The sequence below is a fragment of the Thermobia domestica genome, chromosome 7 (assembly GCF_964235325.1).
Source record: "Thermobia domestica chromosome 7, izTheDome1.hap1.1, whole genome shotgun sequence".
Classification (NCBI taxonomy): domain Eukaryota; kingdom Metazoa; phylum Arthropoda; class Insecta; order Zygentoma; family Lepismatidae; genus Thermobia; species Thermobia domestica.
In genome coordinates, this window is record NC_137460.1 from 251969989 (window position 1) to 251990865 (window position 20877).

Sequence of the window (20877 nt, forward strand, 5' to 3'; positions counted from 1 at the left end):
CTAGGGACCCGCAGCTCTCTCCTGAGTAAGCATGAATAGCGAGTAAGGTGGCGAAAGCTACTGGCATAAAAGAATTGTGCAATAAATAAATAAAGCACTACTTATTATGACTTTCAAATTCAGCTTGACAATTTTATAATTGCCGTTTTACAAAAACATATTGCACTAGGAGGGTATGCAAAAGTCTTGCTGGAAATAAATATAAATTCCTTGGATTATTATTATTATTATTATTATTATTAATATTATTATTATTGGTCTCCTACTTCTTGGCCAAGATGTGAAATATTCACTACCTTTTTCATACCGCTAAATCAATTTCTTCACTGTTTTCTCGTCACAGCTCATACCCCTAGCTATCTGAATGGCAATTTGTCTAATTGTTGCTCGACCTATGATTTTCCCTCGCATAGTAACAGATAGTTTTCTACAGCTTTTAGAGCGAAGTATTTTGCAAACCTGTAGAAATTTGCATTGTGATTCGTATTAGCAACGACAGTAAAGTGGATATTTCTGTTCCTACTGTGCATTATCAGTATCATTATATCAGAAGTATTCCGCCATTACCAGCGGGTCACTTACCGCAGCTGAGAAGCTGCCATGCTCCACGATCTTCTGTTAACCTCTCCATCTTCACATACGATTTTTCTGTTTTGATATCGCCAATAGCCTAATTCTGTTTCTATATAGTCTAATTCGTCCTCTCCCTCTCTTCCCTGCCACCATACCCTCTAGCACATCCGTCATGATACAGTTCCTTCTTAACAGTTTCTACAGTTTCGTCCATGTTTATGTCCTATAAATACAGTAAAATACAGTAAACGAAGCCTTTTATGAGTCTTTTTCTTTACAACTCTATTCGTGGTCCCCTCAAAATACTATTTCCTCCATCCTAAAGGCTCTTTTCGCCATTTCTATCCTTGCTTTTATTTCACGTTCGCATGTCATATCATCACTAGTAATAGTACTCAGATATCGAAAACTAATCACTTGTTGTTTTTTCCCGCTCCTACTTCTATATTTCACACCGATCGCTTCGTTTCAATCACCATGGATTTTGTCTTTCTAACATTTATTTTCATCCCATATTCTTCAGAAGCCTTTCTCAAGTTTTCTACATCTTATTAATTTTCTTTTTAGATTCTGCAACAACAACCATATCAACCCCAAACCGTATACACCTCACCATTCTATCTTCTACGGAAATTCCATCTTCATTATGTAGACTCGTTTTCGTTATCTCTTCTAAATAGTTATTAAATAAAATATAATCGGCGGAATATATAATCTCTGTTGAACTCATCTTCCAATTACACTGTCTGTCTACTGTGCATGCACCAGTGAATTTCCATGAAAGATCATGAATAATTCTGATAATTTATATAATATTTATGGCCGAATATGTAATAAAGCCTATATCAATAATATATATCATTCCTCAAAGTAACGAATACGGTAAACATTAAAAAATCAATAGACATAGACCTACTACAACAGGGTGAAATAGCTATAAACTTCAGACACTACAAAATACTTTTCATTTGCTCTTCCCGCTGGTCTAGTGGCTAGCACGTGTGCCTCAGGTGTATGTGGTCCCGGGTTCGATTCCCCGTGGGGGTAGTTAGGAATTTTAACTGTCATACCTATGTGGATGTTTTTGTGTTCGTGTTCTTGTCGTTCAAGGTTAATGGAAAAGAGTGTATAACCGAGTAGAAAATAGAGACAAGTTACTCATATGTCAGATACGTTCGGTGAATCAGTTAACTTAAAGAAAAGAAAAAAGTGTCCAAGGCATTTGTCTGTAATTTGTAAAAAAAAAAAAAAAAAACTCTTAAAAGTTACTTCCAAACCCACCAAAGTAACATTTTTCTTTTACCTGTTCTCGAAGTTCCTCTTCGTATTTCTATCTGATTCGATTAAATAGAGCTTCGAATAGAGACTATGTTGAATTCATTTATTGACTAAGCCTGAAATTCTGATAAAGATATGGCTATGATTTTATTATTACTATTATTATTATTATTATTATTATTATTATTATTATTATTATTATTATTATTATTATTATTAAAATACGAAGTTTCAAATCAGGCGATGCAATATTTACGTAAACTAAATGATAATTTATTTGATAATATTTACTAGTCAATTATACATTTGTGAGGTTTTGCTTTGAGAAATTAAGTGCATACAACATTGAATAGTAAGAGTATTACAATAAAAATATATTATTAAAAATATTGATTAAGTAATTGGAGTTAAACATGCTTTCCAGTAGGAAATATATATAGAGAGAGGAATTACTTTAAAGTGTGATGCAAACGAGTATTCGAGTTTTAATCCGAATAGAAATCGATAACTTACACAAGGATATTTACTTCATTAGTTGTATAAATCTTTATGCTTATCGTATTATAATTCTATTTAAAATTATGATTTTTCCATTTCAAAACGTAGAACGAGAAATAAATATAATATTCTATTTGTTAAGGAAACCTTTCAAACAATGATAATTTCAGGTCATGACCCGTCGGAGAATTTGAGACCCTGTCGACATAAATTTCCCCTTCGTGGCCATAAGTTATTTTCGATCATGCTCAAAGTAGACTAATAATGTTTTATCAGTTTTTTTCTCATTCATATCTTGACCATTACCGGGGAGAATCTTCTGAAATTGTCAATGCTTATAATTAGTTTTTAATTACAAATCAAATGATAATAATGACATATTGAACATACTTAATATTTTGTTCTCAGGTGTGGATTTTAGATTAGCAATTCATATAATGTTCGCTTCTAATCGAATTTGAGAAAAAAGTTGTTTCCAAAGATTTATTCAATGAAATGTTCTCAGTTCTCTGATGAAAATAGGAACACACTTTTCAGAAAAAAAAAAGAATATTTTCTACAGGGTTTGAACACAGAAACTTCTGATTGATAGACTAGTGACACAAACCGCTCGACCAGTTGTTATGTCTTCAATGATCTCTTTTGACTTTTGTGTAAAGTGGTTTCGTGCTCCACACTTTTTTTTTTGTTTGTTTGTTTGTTTATGTCGATATAACTTTAAGTTTGTGGTGAATATTTGGACGTTACAGGTCTTGCAATGCATAAAAGGGTTTTTCGTATAAATTACATTCAATTTTACGTCCTAATAACTTATATACAACACGTTGAATCTGTGAAATGATTGGGGTTGGAGTGATCGTAAATATTTTCATAGTTAGGAGCCTGGATATGCAAACCCGCTTAGCGTGGGGATTTACTTATGTGAAATTTGGTACCTATGAGAGAGAAATCACAGACAGAGTAGGACAGAAAATAAAACTTTTAGACGTAATTGAAAAGAGAAAGAAAAAGTGGTTGTCATATTGGCTGAGAAGGAACTGTATTATGAGGGACGTAGAATGTACGGTGGCACGAAAAAGAAGGAAATCCACTGTACTAAAATGGAAGTTAATTTCAACAAAAGTTTTAGCTGAGGATTTTGACGATTCTGAGTTTTGGGCAAGTGACCTGACAACAATGGCAGGTTACCTATGATTGTGATGATGATACATTAAAATGCATGGAGTTCAAGTAAAGTTGATAGTGTTTCATGGAGTTAATCAAAGTAACACTTAGAGCACCTTCCTGGCTAACTGGTTAGCGTACGCGCGTGGCAGACCGGGGGTTCGATTCCCGGCTGGAGGTCATGTGGCTCGGATTCCACGTTAATCAGTAGGTCCCGTCTCTTATAGCCTCGCTGCTGAAAGGGGTGTTAAACTCAAAGCCGCCTCACCTCAAAGTAACAGTTAGATATTGCTTCTATTGTAACCAGGTTTCTCTTACTAGTGAATCGGACACAAAGAACAGATCAAGATCTTTCTGAACTATTTTTTATGTAAACTAAAAAGAAGGATATCGTCATCAGCAATAATTTAAAGTTATGCATTTACTATTGGTTTTTGGCTTCCTACCTTGTAATACTAAAATAGACTATAGTACAATTTACATTATATATATGCAATTACAGTAATAAATATAAGAATTACATAACTATTTATGTTTTCGTTGAGCTGCCACATCCTTTTTCCAGATCCAAGTAGATTATCTGTGAATTAAATAAGAGCAAATAAGGCTATTATTTCAAGGAATTCTTAAATGAAGAAATGAGATTATTGACAAAGGACAGTATAGTATAACTACACAAAAGTATATAACAGTTAATGTTGTATACTACTTGATACTTAGAGTACTAAATAAATACGTTTGCTTGTTGTAGTGCTACAAAAAAAGAGAACTTTTAAATGCTATCAACGGAATTAGAAATTGAAATAAGTTACGCTAAGTTCATTGCTTAGGTCTTAGATGTCAATGTCGCTTGAGGTAAATATATATATATATATATATATATATATATATATATATATATATATATATATATATATATATATATATATATATATATACAGCTTGTAATATTTTGTAACATGATTTATAACTATTTTTAGCTTTGCCCTACTGGAGGTTTCTTTTTTTTTTTTTTTTGTCTGGTTTCGTAAATTTGTAGAATTCTCGTCTCGTCTCGACCTTCCGAGAATTCTTTCTCGTCTTATCTCGATTCTAAAACAATTATTTCTCGATTCTCAGAAAGCTTTTCTCGTCTTCTCTTGTTTTCTAAATTTATACACAAAATGTATTCCATGTTTTTTTTTTTTTTTTTCTTAATTTCATTTAGAAATCATCAGAATCATTCCATATCACGACAGATCACGAAAGGTGTGACAGAACAACATTGGAACCATTTTTATAATTGTACTTCATTGTGAAATAACTTGCATTTTTATTAAACGTTGATATCCTCATTATGCTTGTACAATAACTTTATCAAGTTTTACTTTTTATACAACGAATCATGTGATATTGAACAGTTGTTTGAAATAAGCCTTGGGTAAACTGGTGTTGTCTAAGAGACTCCAAAACTTCCTCGTCGCGTGGACTTTACAATTAATTTTGAAACTCGTACTCTTCATATAGTATATGTATATTTTACGCAGTGAAGAACTTGTTTCGATCCTATCTTTCTTAAATATCCTAAAACTGTGTATCAATATATGACATGGAAATATGGAAATACACTAGAAGTTCGCCAGTCTATTTCTCTTATTACTGTATACGTGTTTAAACCTGCAAATACTAATCTTTTCTATGTAAGTGTGATTTTTTAAATAGTAAATATGACGATTGATAGTGTTAATTAAGTTTGGATTCCGATCACTCCAATATATTTCTATAACTCTCAAACTTAATTGCAAAATATAATAAGTTCTCAACATACGTTTTGTTGAAAATGTACGTCTTAATCTTGTAAATAAAGCAACGGAATGGAAGGCGCCCAGTCTGATTAATTAACCGAATAAAATATAGTAAAACTGAATTATTGCTTGATTTTTGTTTAGGAAGGGGGCACGGTGGCTCAGTGGTACAACTCCCTGATTATATCCCCAGCCAAGTAAGTTTGTGGTGGACAACATCGTGTCCGAAGGTTTTCTAGCGGTGGTCCCGTTTCCTCTCACTTTTTCATTCTACCAACCTTAGATAATGATTCACTTGCTTTAATCATCGTCTCCCTTAGTCTAGAGAGCGTAATCATGGGACATAAAGCTGAGAGATTTAATTTTATTTTGATTTTTGTTTAATATAAAAGTTATGCATCCTCCTAGACCTTTTAACACCTTATTTTCCTATTTCTCAAAATATCTTTTTCTGATTGTAACAAATGCTAATTCTCGTAGAGCTGGATTTCAACACACACGACCGTTGTGCCATAATAAACACTATCTTAGCACACGGATAACGCATTCATGAAAATAAACCTAAACCCTAGAATTAGCATTTAACGAGAGAAAAAGGTCTCAAAATGAAGCATCTACTAATTCATAAATCTCATTGAGCTGAATATAACGTTACAAGTGTTCGAAAACATCAATAGAACAATTTTTTTAATAAACCTAAGCCTTGATACTGAATATTAAGGTGAAATTGATGCTGTCGTCGAAAACTATTTTGTGAAAATCTGAAAATCTATTCTGATATCCACGTCACCTGTTGAGATTAAACGTATACTGAAATACACTGTCATCAAACTTTTCACAATGACAGTAACGAAACGCAAGTATACAGTGTACTTAAAAAGATATCGCCCAAAATTAAGCTTTAACATAATCATCATCAACGTCATTACAGGTATTCTGCAGTTATTGATGGTAGATTACTTGCCGCAACTAAGAAGCTTGCATGCTCTACGGCCTACAGCTTATCTTTTCGTCTTCACGTACGATTTTCCTCTTTTGATACCATCCATCAACTGTGGCCGCTTTCGTCTCCTTCCTGTCTTTTCTGCTACCATACCCACTAGCACGTCCCTCTTGATAAATTTTCTTCTTAGCTGACGTCCCAAGCAGTTTATCTTCCCTTTTTCAATTACACTTAAAATTGTTCTTTTCTCTGTCACCGTTTCTAGCACCTTGTCATTCTTTATTCGCGAGATTATGCTAATTTTTTCCATTCTTCTTCACACCCACATTTCGAGAGGTTCCACTCATTCCTCATCCTTTCTGCATAATGCCTATGTTTCCGCCCCGTATAGTACAACATTCCATACAAAGCACTTTACAAGTCTTGTTCTCAATTCTTTTTTTCAAGTTTCCACAAAATAGACTTTTCTCTCTCGTAAATACTTCTTGCAGCACTCCTATTCTTTCTTTTACTTTATGTTTAGACTTCGTATTTTCACTAACAATGCTACCGAGGTATTGGAAACTAGTTACCTCTTTCATTTTGCTTTTGTCTTTCGAACATTTATTTTCATCCCATATTTTTCACAGTCCTTTCTCAAGTTTTTTTTTAACATCCTATTGATTTTATTTTCAGAATTTGCAACAACTGACATATCAAGTGTAGTGATGGGTAAATTCTCGGGAAGATATTTTTTCGAGAATATTCCCTGGGAATATTACCCAAAATGGGGATTTTCCGGGAATTTATGTACAATCACAAAGAAAATAGCATTCTATTACTATACTATGATTTCAAAGTTAAATTCGTTTTTATATCACAGTATATTAGAACTGTTGTCCCCAGAGTAGTCTTTGAAATGTATATTCCGAACGATATTATGTTATTTTATTAATATTATATTTAGAGAGTTCGCATAATGTATATTTACTTACAATATGTTCTGTGCAAGTAAATATGTGTGAGAAAATGGTATAGTAAGTCCACATACTTTTAAGCTGCTAAACAATTTAAATTTACGTGTAAGTGGATTTTCTAAACTTCACTCTACTACTGTTGTATAAACATATTAAAGTTTTAAACCTCATAAACAAATTAGGTTGGGTAGCTGCCAGAAGACACATGCCTCACAAGTTTTCAACATTTGCACATCCATATTTATGTTCACAATATTTTCAAGACACTGACTTATCTTTATAATTTTGCACGTAACACTGCCACACACAACCTTTCTTCCTACATATTTCTCGAAATTTCATGCGTTAATTCACATGTAAGAGAAGCCCGAGTACTTTTTTTGAAATTCGAGTCAGAAACAGGAGACACACCGACGTCTATTACTAACGGTGGTCCAGGGTGTATTAATATACTTTCATATCTATTTCTACATAATTTCTACATTACTTTAAAAACTGGTTCCTTTTAATCATTTGTAAATTAGTACTTTGCTACTTTTTAGTGCAAATGGAAATGGAACTTAAAAGATCATATTATTATCATCATCATAGGTATTCTACCTTTATTGGCAGGTCACTTGCCGTAGCTGAGAAGCTTCCATGCTCCACGGTCCTCCGCTAACTTCTTCGTCTTCGCATATGATCTTTCTGTTTTAATATCATCCATTAATTGTAGTCTCGTTCGCCCCCTCCCTCTCTTTCCCGCCACCATACCCTCTAGGACGTCCCTCATGATACAATCTCTTCTTAGGCAATATCCCAACCAGTTTCTCTTTCTCTTTCTAATAATATCTAAAAGTGTTCTTTTCTCACCCACCATTTCTAACACTCTCTCATTCGTTTTCCGCTCGGCCCAACTAATTCTTTCCATTCTTCTCCACACCCACATTTCGAAGGCTTCCAGTCGATTTTTGTCACCTTTACGTAATGTCCACGTTTCCGCCCCATACAGTACAACACTCCACACGAAGCATTTTATGAGTATTTTTCTCAACTCTTTATTCAAGGTCCCACAAAACAGACTTTTCTTCCTCCTAAAGGCTTCTTTCGCCATTCCTATCCTTGCTTTTATTTCACGTTCGCATTTCATGTCATTACTAAGAATACTACCCAGATATCGAAAACTATTCACTTGTTCTATTTTCTCCCCTCCTACTTTTATATTTGACACAGACCCCTTCGTTCCAATCACCATGGCTTTTGTCTTTCTAACATTTATTTTCATCCCATATTCTTCAAAGCCTTTTCTCATTTTTTCTAACATTTTATTGATTTTCTTTTCAAATTTTGCAACAAGTGCCATATCGTCTGCAAATCTTATGCATCTAATCATTCTACCTCCTACCGAAATGCCGTCACCATCATATAAGCTCTTTTTCACTATCTCTTCTAGATAGACATTAAATAATGTTGGCAAGAGGCAGCATCCTTGTCGAGCTCCCCTTCCAATTGCACCCTCTTCTGTCAGTTCTTCCTTTATCCTAACACTTACTTGTTGGTTCATGTATAAGTTTCTTATGAGTCTTCTATCTTTCCATTCCAACCCTATCTTCGATAGAACTCCTAACAACAATTTTTAAATTATTATTAGTTATATAAAATATAGTCAACTAATTTTAATTTTTTAAACCTCCAAATTATTTGAAATCTAGAAGTAAATCATAATAAATGAAAATAAAGCAATTAGTCATATGGTTCTTATAATTTTGAAGACAAAGTAAAGAAATGGAAATAAATTCCTTCCCGGGAATTTATATGCCAGGGAAAAAATTCGGGAATATTCCCATTTTTTTATTTTCCTTCCCACCGGGAATATTACCACTGCCCATCACTAATCAAATGCAAATCGACGCCTATTCATTCTACCTCCTACGGAAATACTGTCTTCATTATGCATGCACTTCTTCACTATCTCTTCTAGAGAGACAGTAGATAATGTCGGCCAGAGACAAAATTCCTGTCAAACTTCCCTTTCAATTGCACTCTCCTCTGCCAGTTTTTTCCCTATTCTAACATTTACTAGTTGGTTGATATAATTTTTTTTTTTCATAAATTAAACATAATTTTCTTACAAGGTTGTCTATATTCTTTATTATAAACTAGCAGCGTTCACCCCGCTTCGCTGCGGTCACCCCGGAACGCAATAAACTTTGTTACTTAGATAATTTTTACTTTTTCGCTTTCAAGTGATATGATAAAAACCATAGAAGATTGCAGTAAATGTTAACATTATATCGCCTGTCATTTATGTTAACCCGCCCCGCTTCGCTGCGGTCACCCCGGAACGCAATAAACTTTGTTACTTAGATAATTTTTACTTTTTCGCTTTCAAGTGATATGATAAAAACCATAGTAGATTGCACTAATGTTAACATTATATCGCCTGTCATTTATGTTAACCCGCCGAGTGACACGGTCATGCGGGTTGCATATAAATACGTTTATTTTTACCTATGATGAACTAACAAAGGATTTGTACGTTATGGACACTTGAATGGTCAATTATCTCAAGACACTGGTAATTGAAAATTAAAGTGATATGATAAAAACCATCTAGGGTCCAAATCCTAATAACCCCCCAAAAATGAAAGAAATTGGTTCAGCCGTATTACCGTGATGAGGGAACAAAGGATTTGTACGTTCTCTTTTATATATAAGATTAACGAGGCCACGAAGTAAACTGGGAAGGAGCAAAAATATTGGAATATGAAGGGAGACAACTGGTTAGGAAGTGGAAAGAAGCGAAGAGGATAAAGGAAGTGTACGTTAAAGCTATGAACTTGAATAGTGGTTTGAGTATTAATGAAGAATGGGAGGACATTTTGAAAAGAGAAGAAAGAAGAAAGAAGAAAAGTAGAATATAAGGACAATATAGGGTTAAATTTTATTTATATGTTTTTCAATATTCACGCAGTTAATTAGTAATCAATATTCAGGTAGAAAATTTAGTATTCAATATTAGGTAAAAAATTTTAATATTTAGATAGTTAATTAGTATTTAATTTAGTTAATATATGTTAAAAGAAATATAAAGATTAATTAACAATGTATTATTTCTGTAAAGAGTTTAAAATTGTCACAACAATGGACACATATTTTGAATTTTAATGAAAAATGAAAAAATGATTCTTGATTGGTAGAGATAACAAATTATGTTACGTTATCTATGATTTCAGTTGGAATAGTAGTCTGAAGAAGGAAGTGATATACTTCCGAAACTGTAACATTTCTCGTTAATTTATAATAAAGAATATAGACAGCCTTGTAAGAAAATTATGTTTAATTTATGTTTAAGATGGACACAAGGCCTTTTTATAAAAATATCTAAATTTTTTTGTGAGTCTTCGATCTTTCCATTACAACTAAACCATTCCAAAATAACTCCCAACTTGTAACATTTAACTTTGACTTCTGTTTAACTCTATTATTGTCTGACGTAAACAAAATTACATGCTACGAGGTAAAATCCGATGTGTTCTTTTCGGCAAGTGGAGAAAAGTTATTGTTATGGCCTTAAAATGTATGTCGTTATTGCCAACCTGATGCACTTGGTGGTTTTTATCCTGCGTATCTATTATTGCTTGTAAGAGATTTTTTGACAGACTAGTGACAATGAATTAAAGTTGGTTTATCTTTGTGACCCACCAATTGAAACACCCCTCCTCCCCCACCCTAAAAAGGCACGAGCGCAGAAGTCTACCTCCAAGGTGATGCTTTCCATTTTCTGGAGTTGTGAAAGAGTCATCATGACAGATTACCTACCACAGGGGCAAAGTATTACTAGTACTATTATTCCCATCTCCTAAGTTAGGAAAGGAACTGAAAAAGAAACGTCGTCGATTGGTCATAAAAGGAATGCTGCTATTGGTAGACAATGCACCAGCTCATCCTGCCCATCCATCCATGATAAAGGTAGTGCAAGTAGGATATGAAATATTGCCCTACCCCCACACTCACCGGACTTAGCACAGAGTGATTTCTTTCTCTCCCCAGAAACGAAGGTTTCACTCAGAGGACGGTATTTTGACAGAAGGGATGAAGTCTTTTCTGAGACTGTAGCTGTGGTTTCAAAGTCAAACTGCAGACTTTTACAAAACAGGGCTACGGGAAGTGAAGAACAACTGGCAAAAATGTGTCACTAGGCACGGTGACAACGTAGAATAGGACTAATACTATTATGTTCTCAGAATTCTTCAGAGTGGATTTCTTCTAGGTGACTGCAAGTAACTTTTTGATACCCCTTCGTATTCTCCTAACTGTCGACAGACATACGTAAATACTTCCTGGCGTGGGAGACCCAGGTTCGATTCCCGGTGGGAGTTCATCTCATGTGGTCGGGTTCCACGTTAATCAGTAAATCCCGTCTAATATAGCTTCGCTGCTGAAAGGGACGTTAAACTCAAAATTAACTCGTAAATACTTCCGCCTAAAGCGGGCCACAACAGTTCGATTTCCTGCGACAATACACGCTCTGAATTTACAATAGAAATATTAAAAAAAAAAAAACTCTAATCTCGTACCACATAAAACAACGGAGACAAAAGCGTTTTGCACTAATTTTTCAATTTTGAGACAGTTGTTTTATATCAGCCTTGTGACAAATCTTTCAGGTCACATACATTGTAACATTCACGTTATTACAGAAGAAGGGGAGAAATGGATAAAATTACCGCTGTATCTGTTTATGGACGCACAATCAATTCTTCCGTCTAATTCTATGTAATGGTCGCTGAATGCAGGGCATAGATTGTGACACAAGGACAAACCGAAGATTGAATCAAGAGGAGTCCATTATGCTTCCTTCAGTACACGAAACACTTCACCCACTTCTGTGACCACTAATCCATCATTGGAAGTAAGTAACATGTTATAACTTGTATCTCTTGTTTTGATGATTTTGCTTTTTGTGTGAAATCACTGTGGATGTAGTGTTTACTTTTTATTATAGAAAATTCTTGAAGCAAATTCTCGATTTAAAGAAAAACTAATCTCTTGGCGCAACACTCCTTAGGGCTCTAACCGATTTGTGACCCTCATGACTTTGGGCTCATGTATAGCTAACCGTTAATCCTGGCTTTCCAGATCGAAGTTCGTTACTTGTTTTCTTTCAAGTAATTACCAATTGTCCTCACAACGCTGGGTCGATGATGCAATACAAACAGGATTTGGTGAGTTCGAACGGTTACTGAACTTTCCTAGACAACAACCGGTATCACTTGACTTTGCTGATCTCAAATGAAGTGGTATTCCAGAGCAGCTAAGTCATTGGCAGGTTCCTAATTACCCAGAGTTAAATGTGCCAATCAGTACCGTGCCGTGGGGACGGGGGCGGGAGGGGCCAAGACCCCGGGCGCCGAAATAAGGTGGCGCAAAATTTGGAAAGAAACAAGAAAAGATATATAGAAAATGGAAGGAAAAAGTAATAAAAAGTGCTCAAAATCAAGGAAAAGCAGGGTTTATTTTTGAAATTTTTTTCACGCTTCGCGTCAACCATGGTGTCGCTTCGCAGCCGATCTGTCGACCTCACTCATATGTACAGGAGGTAAGGGGGGTGCCATCGTATACTCTCGCCTCGGGCGCTGATATTCTACGGCACGGCACTGGTAGCAATATCGAAAAGTAAAATGCAATGTGCAATACACAGCGCCATAGCCATCATCAAAGATCAGAATGGAGTAAAGAATCACCAGAAACAAAGGATATATACACAATAAGTGCTGGAAAAATGGTGCCTAAAGTGTAGCAGTGAGTAGGGCAAGAAAAAGAGAAAGGAGTTATTTTAACTCGCTGAACTGTCTACCGTTTGCCGCATAGGATATAAGATTGATAAACTATACTTGAAAGATGTGTACTAGCCTTTATTATACTTACAGAACCTTTCAACTTCTGAATTGCGAAACTTCTTGTCATGAGTTAATTGGCAGGAGTTCAAGCAATTTCCTTCCCAAATGTTACCTTACATTCATGCAGTTCAATAAACCTTGATATTCCCTGTATCCGACAAATTCGTTTCATGGAAATCAGTAACATATTCATAATATGTTAAGCAAAAAGCCTGTATTTACTAAATCTTGTACTATTATATCGAATGATTAGAACGGAACACATACTAGTAATTAAGCTTTCCATGTAACGATTAGTGTTTCCGTACAACGCACTGCACTTTTTACGCTATTAGCCCGTTCCATGGCCGGCCAGTAGCCAGAAGACTAAGACAAGGGGGGCTGAGATCATTTTTTGAGGGTGCAACTTGAGTTGAGTTGATTTTGAGTTTAACGTCCCGTTGAGCAGCGAGGCAATCCGAACCACATGAGCTCCCGTCGGAAATCGAACCCGGGCCTCCCACGCCAAAGGCGCGTACGCTAACCGCTTAACCACGGAGAAGCTCAGGATGCAACTTGAGTTTACCTTGCAACGAAGATGCAACTTGGTCATATACACACGTACCACCAAACAATTTAAAGTTTATGGATGGACTGAAGATAGTCAAAGAAGGGGGGACTCAGATCTAGAGTCCCAAACCTCCTAGATCATTGTGCTATTGCTAATGGTCCGAGATCAACGGAGAGGTTATTAGGGCTTGTTGGGATCTGTGACGGACAAGGGGATGACTTTATTTCCATCTTTACAAGAAAAATTTTGTAGTAAAGAAATCATCGAGCTTCATAAAAAACATAGCATGTGTTTCCTTTAGCACTATGCAATGAGATCAATCACTTTGGGCTGAGACCGGTACACAATAAGGTGTGAATTTAGCCTTAAGTTTAACAAAGTATACTTTTCTTTCTTTTCCTTAATGTTAAGTAATCATTTTAAGACTTGAATTACTGCTATTGCTCGGGGTTTAAAAGATTAAGAGTAAAAGTATGGATTTCTTCTAACTTAATCCTTCGCTCGCTTCTAAACGTATGCATCGCTAGTTATTTGTTTTCTTTTTAGTATATCTTAAACGTTCTTTGTTTTTAGTACATCTTATTGAGTTAAAAATCTTTTGTCGTCACGAATTCTGTCGAGGAATTTGAAGCTTAGAATAAATAAAACTATAATTGTGCCTATTATGCTCTATGGTTGCGAAACGAGGTCGCTTAGCGTGTTTGCACACGATACCGACAAAATCGGAGGAAGCCCCGATAATATCGGTGTCGGCTTTTTTTGCACACGTCGCAGACAATATCGTTGCCAGTGATAAGCAAAGTAAGCGACACACACAATATATTCTGCATTGTGTTTCTAAAAATCTTCTGCATATATGAAAACAAATAAAACTAACAGTAATCGGGAAAATTATTTTTTAAAACAAGGACTACAAAAACTGTTCTGAAGAGGTGTGGAGGACGGTACAAAACTTAGAAAAAATAGGCATATGCGTAAACATGTTTAGATTTAACAGTGCTGTTTTAAATAGATGTCGTCAGTGGCGTATTTAGGGGGGGGGCTTCCGGGCTTAAGCCCCCCCGAAAGTTATCAAAGCCCCCGGAAACAAAATCGTAAGTACACCACTGGATGTCGTAAACATATTATTTTCGTTTCCATGAGAATTGATGCTGCGGTACATTGCAAACTAATGCATTAGTTTCAATTTTTGTTGAAACACCGTTACATATTGTATGTATGTATATTATTTTGTTTTCCATGCAATTAACACTAATGTCATAGTAGACTAAATGATAATATTCGAAATAGTAATTTTGTTTTACATTGCTCCACACATACACTGGTGCAAATCCCACGGAGAAGAAGGAGACATGTCCTCTCCAATCTTGGAACTGGGGGGATTGTCCCCCAATAATCCGATTTGAAATGTGTTTTTTGGGGGAGAAATTTTATTATTTGTGTCTGGTCGCCAGAAAGGAAAGTGAGATGAAATTAATGTCCACTCAGAATAAGCCTCAAATCTGCCCGCCTCCCAATGTTGAAGACAACTCTGCTCCCCTGATCCTCCACAGCATTGTTTCTCGACCGCAGAAATATTTTGAACATCGCTATATTTGTATATATATATATAATATGGAAAATGATCTTACCCGTCCCCCTTAATGTTGAAGACAGATTTGCGCTGTTGCGTACATACCTGTCGTTTCTCGTTTCTTTTTGTCCATGAACTCGAAATCCTGGGCAATGCTTGCATAAATTTCTCGCCATGCTTTTTGCTTTTCAACTCGGTCCTTGAAAGAGCCTGTTATCTTATCCCATATGCACGGTCTACATTACACAAGTTCAATAAGGGTTAAAATATCGAATGGAAAAATTCTTGCCATCTCTAAAAATCTAAGCAAAACTAGAAAGGTAAGAATGCAATAATACACAACCTTTTCATCCAGTCACTGTAGCTAAACTGCAGAACTCTATCAGGGGGTCGATCCCGGTACAAAGGGGAGAGGGAAAACTTGGATACATAGCTTTGGTCTTTGTTTTCAATTGCCATTCTACATTTTTTTTTAAAAAAATGGGAGATTTGGCATAGTTTTGGAAGCGAGAGAAAAAATCTGCAACAAGTGAAGCATGAAGGCACATCCCTGTTGTTGAGATCACAATCAAGAAAGTGTCAAATGAGTCACTTGTCCTTGGAGCTTTGGAAAGAGTGTTTGATTGTGCTGGTTTCGTTTCAAACTAATAATAATTCTACTTTGACTTGTCAACAAATATTCTATTCAATCATTGCTTATTGAGTGGGACCGGGAAAAGTGATCTGCACACAGTTCTGATGGAAATAAAAGGAAATAATAATAATCAGGATTTTTCCATATGCTTACGTTCACAGTGTATCAAACTTTGAAAATTACGGTTAAATTATTTTCCAGAATGTATTAAAATTTAAATGCATTAATAGATTAAAAAATATACCATCAAAGAGTGTGTGTGTGTGAGAGAGAAAGAACAAAAATAAAAAAGGAGTGAAAAATAATCAAGAAATTGGTTATCTAAATTTCCTACATTCTATTTGGTAATAGCTATTTAGAGGAAAACCAGTACTCTTCAGACTTCCCACATTTTATACTATTTAACAAAGGAATTAGCTACTACACAACAGAGACTGTAAAAAAAAATTAATAATCATAAGCTGTTCCGAAGTTGTTTATAGGACAAGATAAGGGTTAAGTTTAGAGTTACCCCTCCGCTTTTTATAAAAATCAGGAAAATTTACAGGAGAAATGAGGTAAGAAATGATAATTTGAAGTTTTTATTTGATGTTTAGGAATGTAAGTTCGGCAGGAGAGTTATGTTTAATACGAGAAAAGATATGTGGAAGTTAGTACTATTTGCCGGATGCGGAAGCATTGCGGAAGGTTTCAGCAGCATGGTAGTTGCAAAATATGGCGAATATGGCGAACAAGTGTAACGGATACGCAAAAATTATGAAGAAAACCTTTTATATTTTTGTGAAACACACGGAGTACTGAAGTTAAGTGAAATGTAACAATTTTTAATATTTTAAGCACTGTTTTTTGTATGTTGCAAAGTCCAAGGGTAACTTCAGACTGGAGGGGCAACTCTAAACTTAAGCCCAAGATAATAATAATATTATTATACAATTGTAATAGAAAAAATGGAAACAACAAAATTCCAAAGACAAGAAACGAAACAAGAATACACAGCGCCTTGTCACTCACTCTCCTCATCTAACCCACTGGCCCGCTGACATTATCGGTGCATGTGCATCCAATCATAAGAAAACATTGCCCCCGACAAAATCGGTGTCGGCGATATCGCCGACAACATCGGGGGCTTGGCCGCGGCCGATAATGTCGGTGGCGTGTGCAAGCTACGATTTGAGTACATTGAAGTCGATTTCACCGCCGACATTATCGGCGCTTCCACCGATATTATCGTTGCCGTGTGCAAAATCTGAGGGAAGAACGCTGACTGAAAAAGTATTTGAGAATCAGTGAGGAACGGGAATGGAGAATGTTGAAAATTTCATAACGAGAAAATGCATAATTTATACCGTTTATCAAATATTGTTAGGGCTATCAAGTATAGGAGGCTCAGGTGGGCAGGCCATGTAGCCAGGAAGGAAGAAATTAGGAAAGTTTTAACTGGAAGTCTAATCGGAAAACGATCATTAGGAAGAGCTAGGCGCAGATGGGAGGACAATTAAGATGGATGTTGTAGAAATACAAAGTAGAAATCGGATTCAGTTGGCGAAGAATAGAAGTCAATGAAGAGCTTTTGTGAACCTCTGGGTTCCATGCGCCATAGAGTTAGTTAATTATATTTTAAACGTGATTGAGTTGAAGCTTATGCCATGATTCTGTAATCCAGGGTGAGGAGAGGCCTCGCTTATGAGACATAGTCTTGCGTACTATTGTTTACGATGCACGATTTGGGGCTGTCTCGTCTAGAAAAGTCCACCTGCTTTCATTGGAAGACCTCTGTCTCGTCTCATACGTAGTCACGACAAATCTTCCCAGTCTCCTCTCATGGGCACCATTATATTCTATTGCATCTTCCAACTGCATCCAATACGAATTCTTCCTGGGATGATGTGTGTGTAAGAATCATACGTAGTCCCGTTTTCACAATATCGTTGTTTCAGAAGGTTTAAGTAAAATCAATCAATCAATGAAGGAAGGAAAATCAATGAATTAACTAAATAAAGAATGTAAGAAAAAAACAACTTCTTTTTCTAAAATTACTGCCGCAACTTTTTGATAGTTTATGAGTTTATAAGTTGTTATTCTTTTTTCTCCCTCCTCCCCAAAGGAAAAGGAGAAATCAATTGTTTCTTTTCTTTCTTTTCTTTTCAAATAAAGTATTTACGGCTCGTATTTTTAGGAAATAAAAGTGTAGAAACTACATATTTAAATTTCAAAATGAGTCATTAATACTTAAACAATACTAAAACAGATTATACAAGATGTTTTAAAACAGTATCGACAACGTTTGTGAGGTGATTCCTGACACCAACATAAGACAAAAAATATAGGCCAACCTGGGTGCAGAAATTCGTCATTTCGGAGTTATATGCTGCCAGAAACGTGAAAATATGAATTTGAAGGTCAACAGCTCCAAAAATGTGGGACCTCCCGTAGTCGGGTCAAGACTTCACCTAGGAACTAGTAAGTGCCGTATCCAAATATCTAAGTTTCACAATCTTGCGGTAGTTCTGCAACAATTTTTATAGAGGTAGTTGGTGTATAGTTCATATTATATGCCCATAGCCAAACTCCCTCTTTAAAAACTGTTGCGTGAGTACCTTAGGATTCGGAATCTTAGACATTTGGATAGCTCAAATATTAGTTCGTAAGTGGTCTTGTCTCGATTACGGTAGGTCCCATAGTTTTGGAGCTATGGACTTTTAAAGTTATTTTTTTCATGTTTTAAGCAGTCTATAACTCCGAAAGGAAGCATTTGTGCACCGAAGTTGATCTATACTTTTTATCTTATCTTGGTGTCAGGAATACCTCTCAAACGTTGTTAATGTTGTTTTGAAACATCCTGTGTAAGACTCAAACGCAGGAGCACACCTAGTATTTTTTGTTGAGAGGATCCACAAATTGGGGGGATCCAGTCCATGTATATATAGTACTGAATTGGTATTATTTCATATCCAAAAGGAAGGAGTAATTGTTAACTACTGCCACCTGTATTCTTAAAAAAAAAAAGACCAGATAATTTTTATAAGAAAACAAATACTACACATAACGTTTAAGATCAAATGTTTATGCTACATCAGTCATTTATTTCCTGAACAAGAAGAATTTTATTGGGAAAGTGTACAAAAGTATGTCGAGTTGCGAAGTTTGTGGGGGGGAGGTCAGGAGAGGCATTCGGTGAACCCCACATGTGGATGCACCCCTGCTCAAACCTATCTAATTGTAATGGAGAACTTATATCTAAATAAACCAGGCAGTTGACGAAGGCTCTATCCTCGGATGCGGTCTTGGCTTGCGGCGAAATTGTACTCAATGAGAATGCAGGGCACGCAAAATAATGCCAGTTCTTTCAACAGAAACGGCTACTTCATTTTGGTCAAAAAAAAACATTTCGTAACATAGTATTTCCTGAGAAAATAAAAATATAATAATAATAAAAAAACGGAAACAAGGAAACTATGAAATTGCTATTTTATAGAAAGAATATAAGTACAAAATGTAAACCAAAGATAAGGAAAAAGTATTAAAAGTAACTTTTTAAAAATTGCGATGGCCGGGAATCGAACCCGGGTCAACTGCTTGGAAGGCAACTATGCTCACCACTACACCACCATCGCTCGTTGAATTGAGTATGGTAGACTTCTTATTCATCTAATAACTGAAGCGTCAAGGTCGACTGATCGTGACAAGCTACATTCTGTCGTTTCATGCCACTCACTGCTACAAAAGTGCTTCCAAGTGTGAAGAAAGAAAATACTTGTGATCTTGTGCATTGTAGAAACGATTGAAAGCTTTAATTTTTAATTGGAAAGTTTGTTCACTTTCAACTTAACCAACTTCCATTGCAACATATAGGATTCTCCTTAAAACGAATTTAACTTTTTCCCTCTTAGTAATTTCAACTCGAAACAATGCAATAGTTATACATTCTAACATACATACTGTGTTCTTGAAGAATTAGCGAGCTTTTATGAAATTTTCACGGAACTATATATATATATATATATTTTAATCTGACGTGTAAAATAAATTAAGTCGCTCGTTATTTCTCGATTTCAATCTCAAGTAGTGGGGAAAGTCTAGTTTAAAAACATTTACGCTATATTGTACTAAAATTGATCATTTTATTACAAAATTGATCACTATGTGCTGATCAGACTAAATACAATCAAATCTCCTTTGGAATAATACAATGACGACCTTTAGTTCAAATCAAACAGCACACTGAGAAAAAACATCGTATGTGGCGTACTTAAAAACGTATGTTACATGTGTAAATCCTGTAGTGTTTGGATTTTAGGATTTGGATTTCTGGACCAAGGCCATTTAGCCCGTCACGATTTGAGGGATGACGTCTCTCGGCTGCAACGAGAATACAATGTATATCTCTATATTATTATTATTAAATAATATTAGCAGCGAGACTTCTATAAGATATTAGAAGCTTACACTTCTTTTATTCTGAAAGATGACTACAAGTACCCACTACACCACAAAATATTTGTCGAATATATATATCCTCGTGTCATCAAGTATCTATCTTCATAACGATCATACCTTCTTGACAACCTCATCAACAACTAATCAACAAACCTTTTCTTTCTCAATATACATATTTCTGTTCAATTATTGCGCCTCTGATCATATACCTAAAACAGGTACAGATTGATAATATTATTTACATCGTTATACGGCGAGCACACAATCAGGGGAAAGGGAAGGAAGAAAGGATTGGAGAAGGAAGGAAACGGCCTGGGACCTATAAGTTATGTAGCACCCCAGCATTTGCCTGGTGTGAATGAGGAAAACCCAGGAAAACCTCATTCAGGGTGGCTGGCCTAAAAAAAGCTGTTACACTTTTTCTACCGAGTGACCCCACCGGGAATCGAACCCAAGCCCGCTCGCACCGAAGGCGAGAGCGTTAGCGACTACGCTACGCGGGGCCACAGTATTGTTTAGACTTTACGTATAACAAACATATAACTGAAAAAGTATATTTTATACGAACTTTATACAGGGGGTCAGAATCTCACATACAGATGGAC

The 20877-nt window shown here is 35.6% G+C and overlaps 1 non-coding gene across 1 annotated transcript; it reads right to left on the bottom strand.

Annotated features, from left to right (window-relative positions):
- Positions 1–19377: 19377 nt before the first annotated feature.
- On the bottom strand, positions 19378–19449 carry TRNAG-UCC (transfer RNA glycine (anticodon UCC)). The gene has a single exon. It is a non-coding gene; the product is annotated as a tRNA-Gly (tRNA).
- Positions 19450–20877: the final 1428 nt, after the last annotated feature.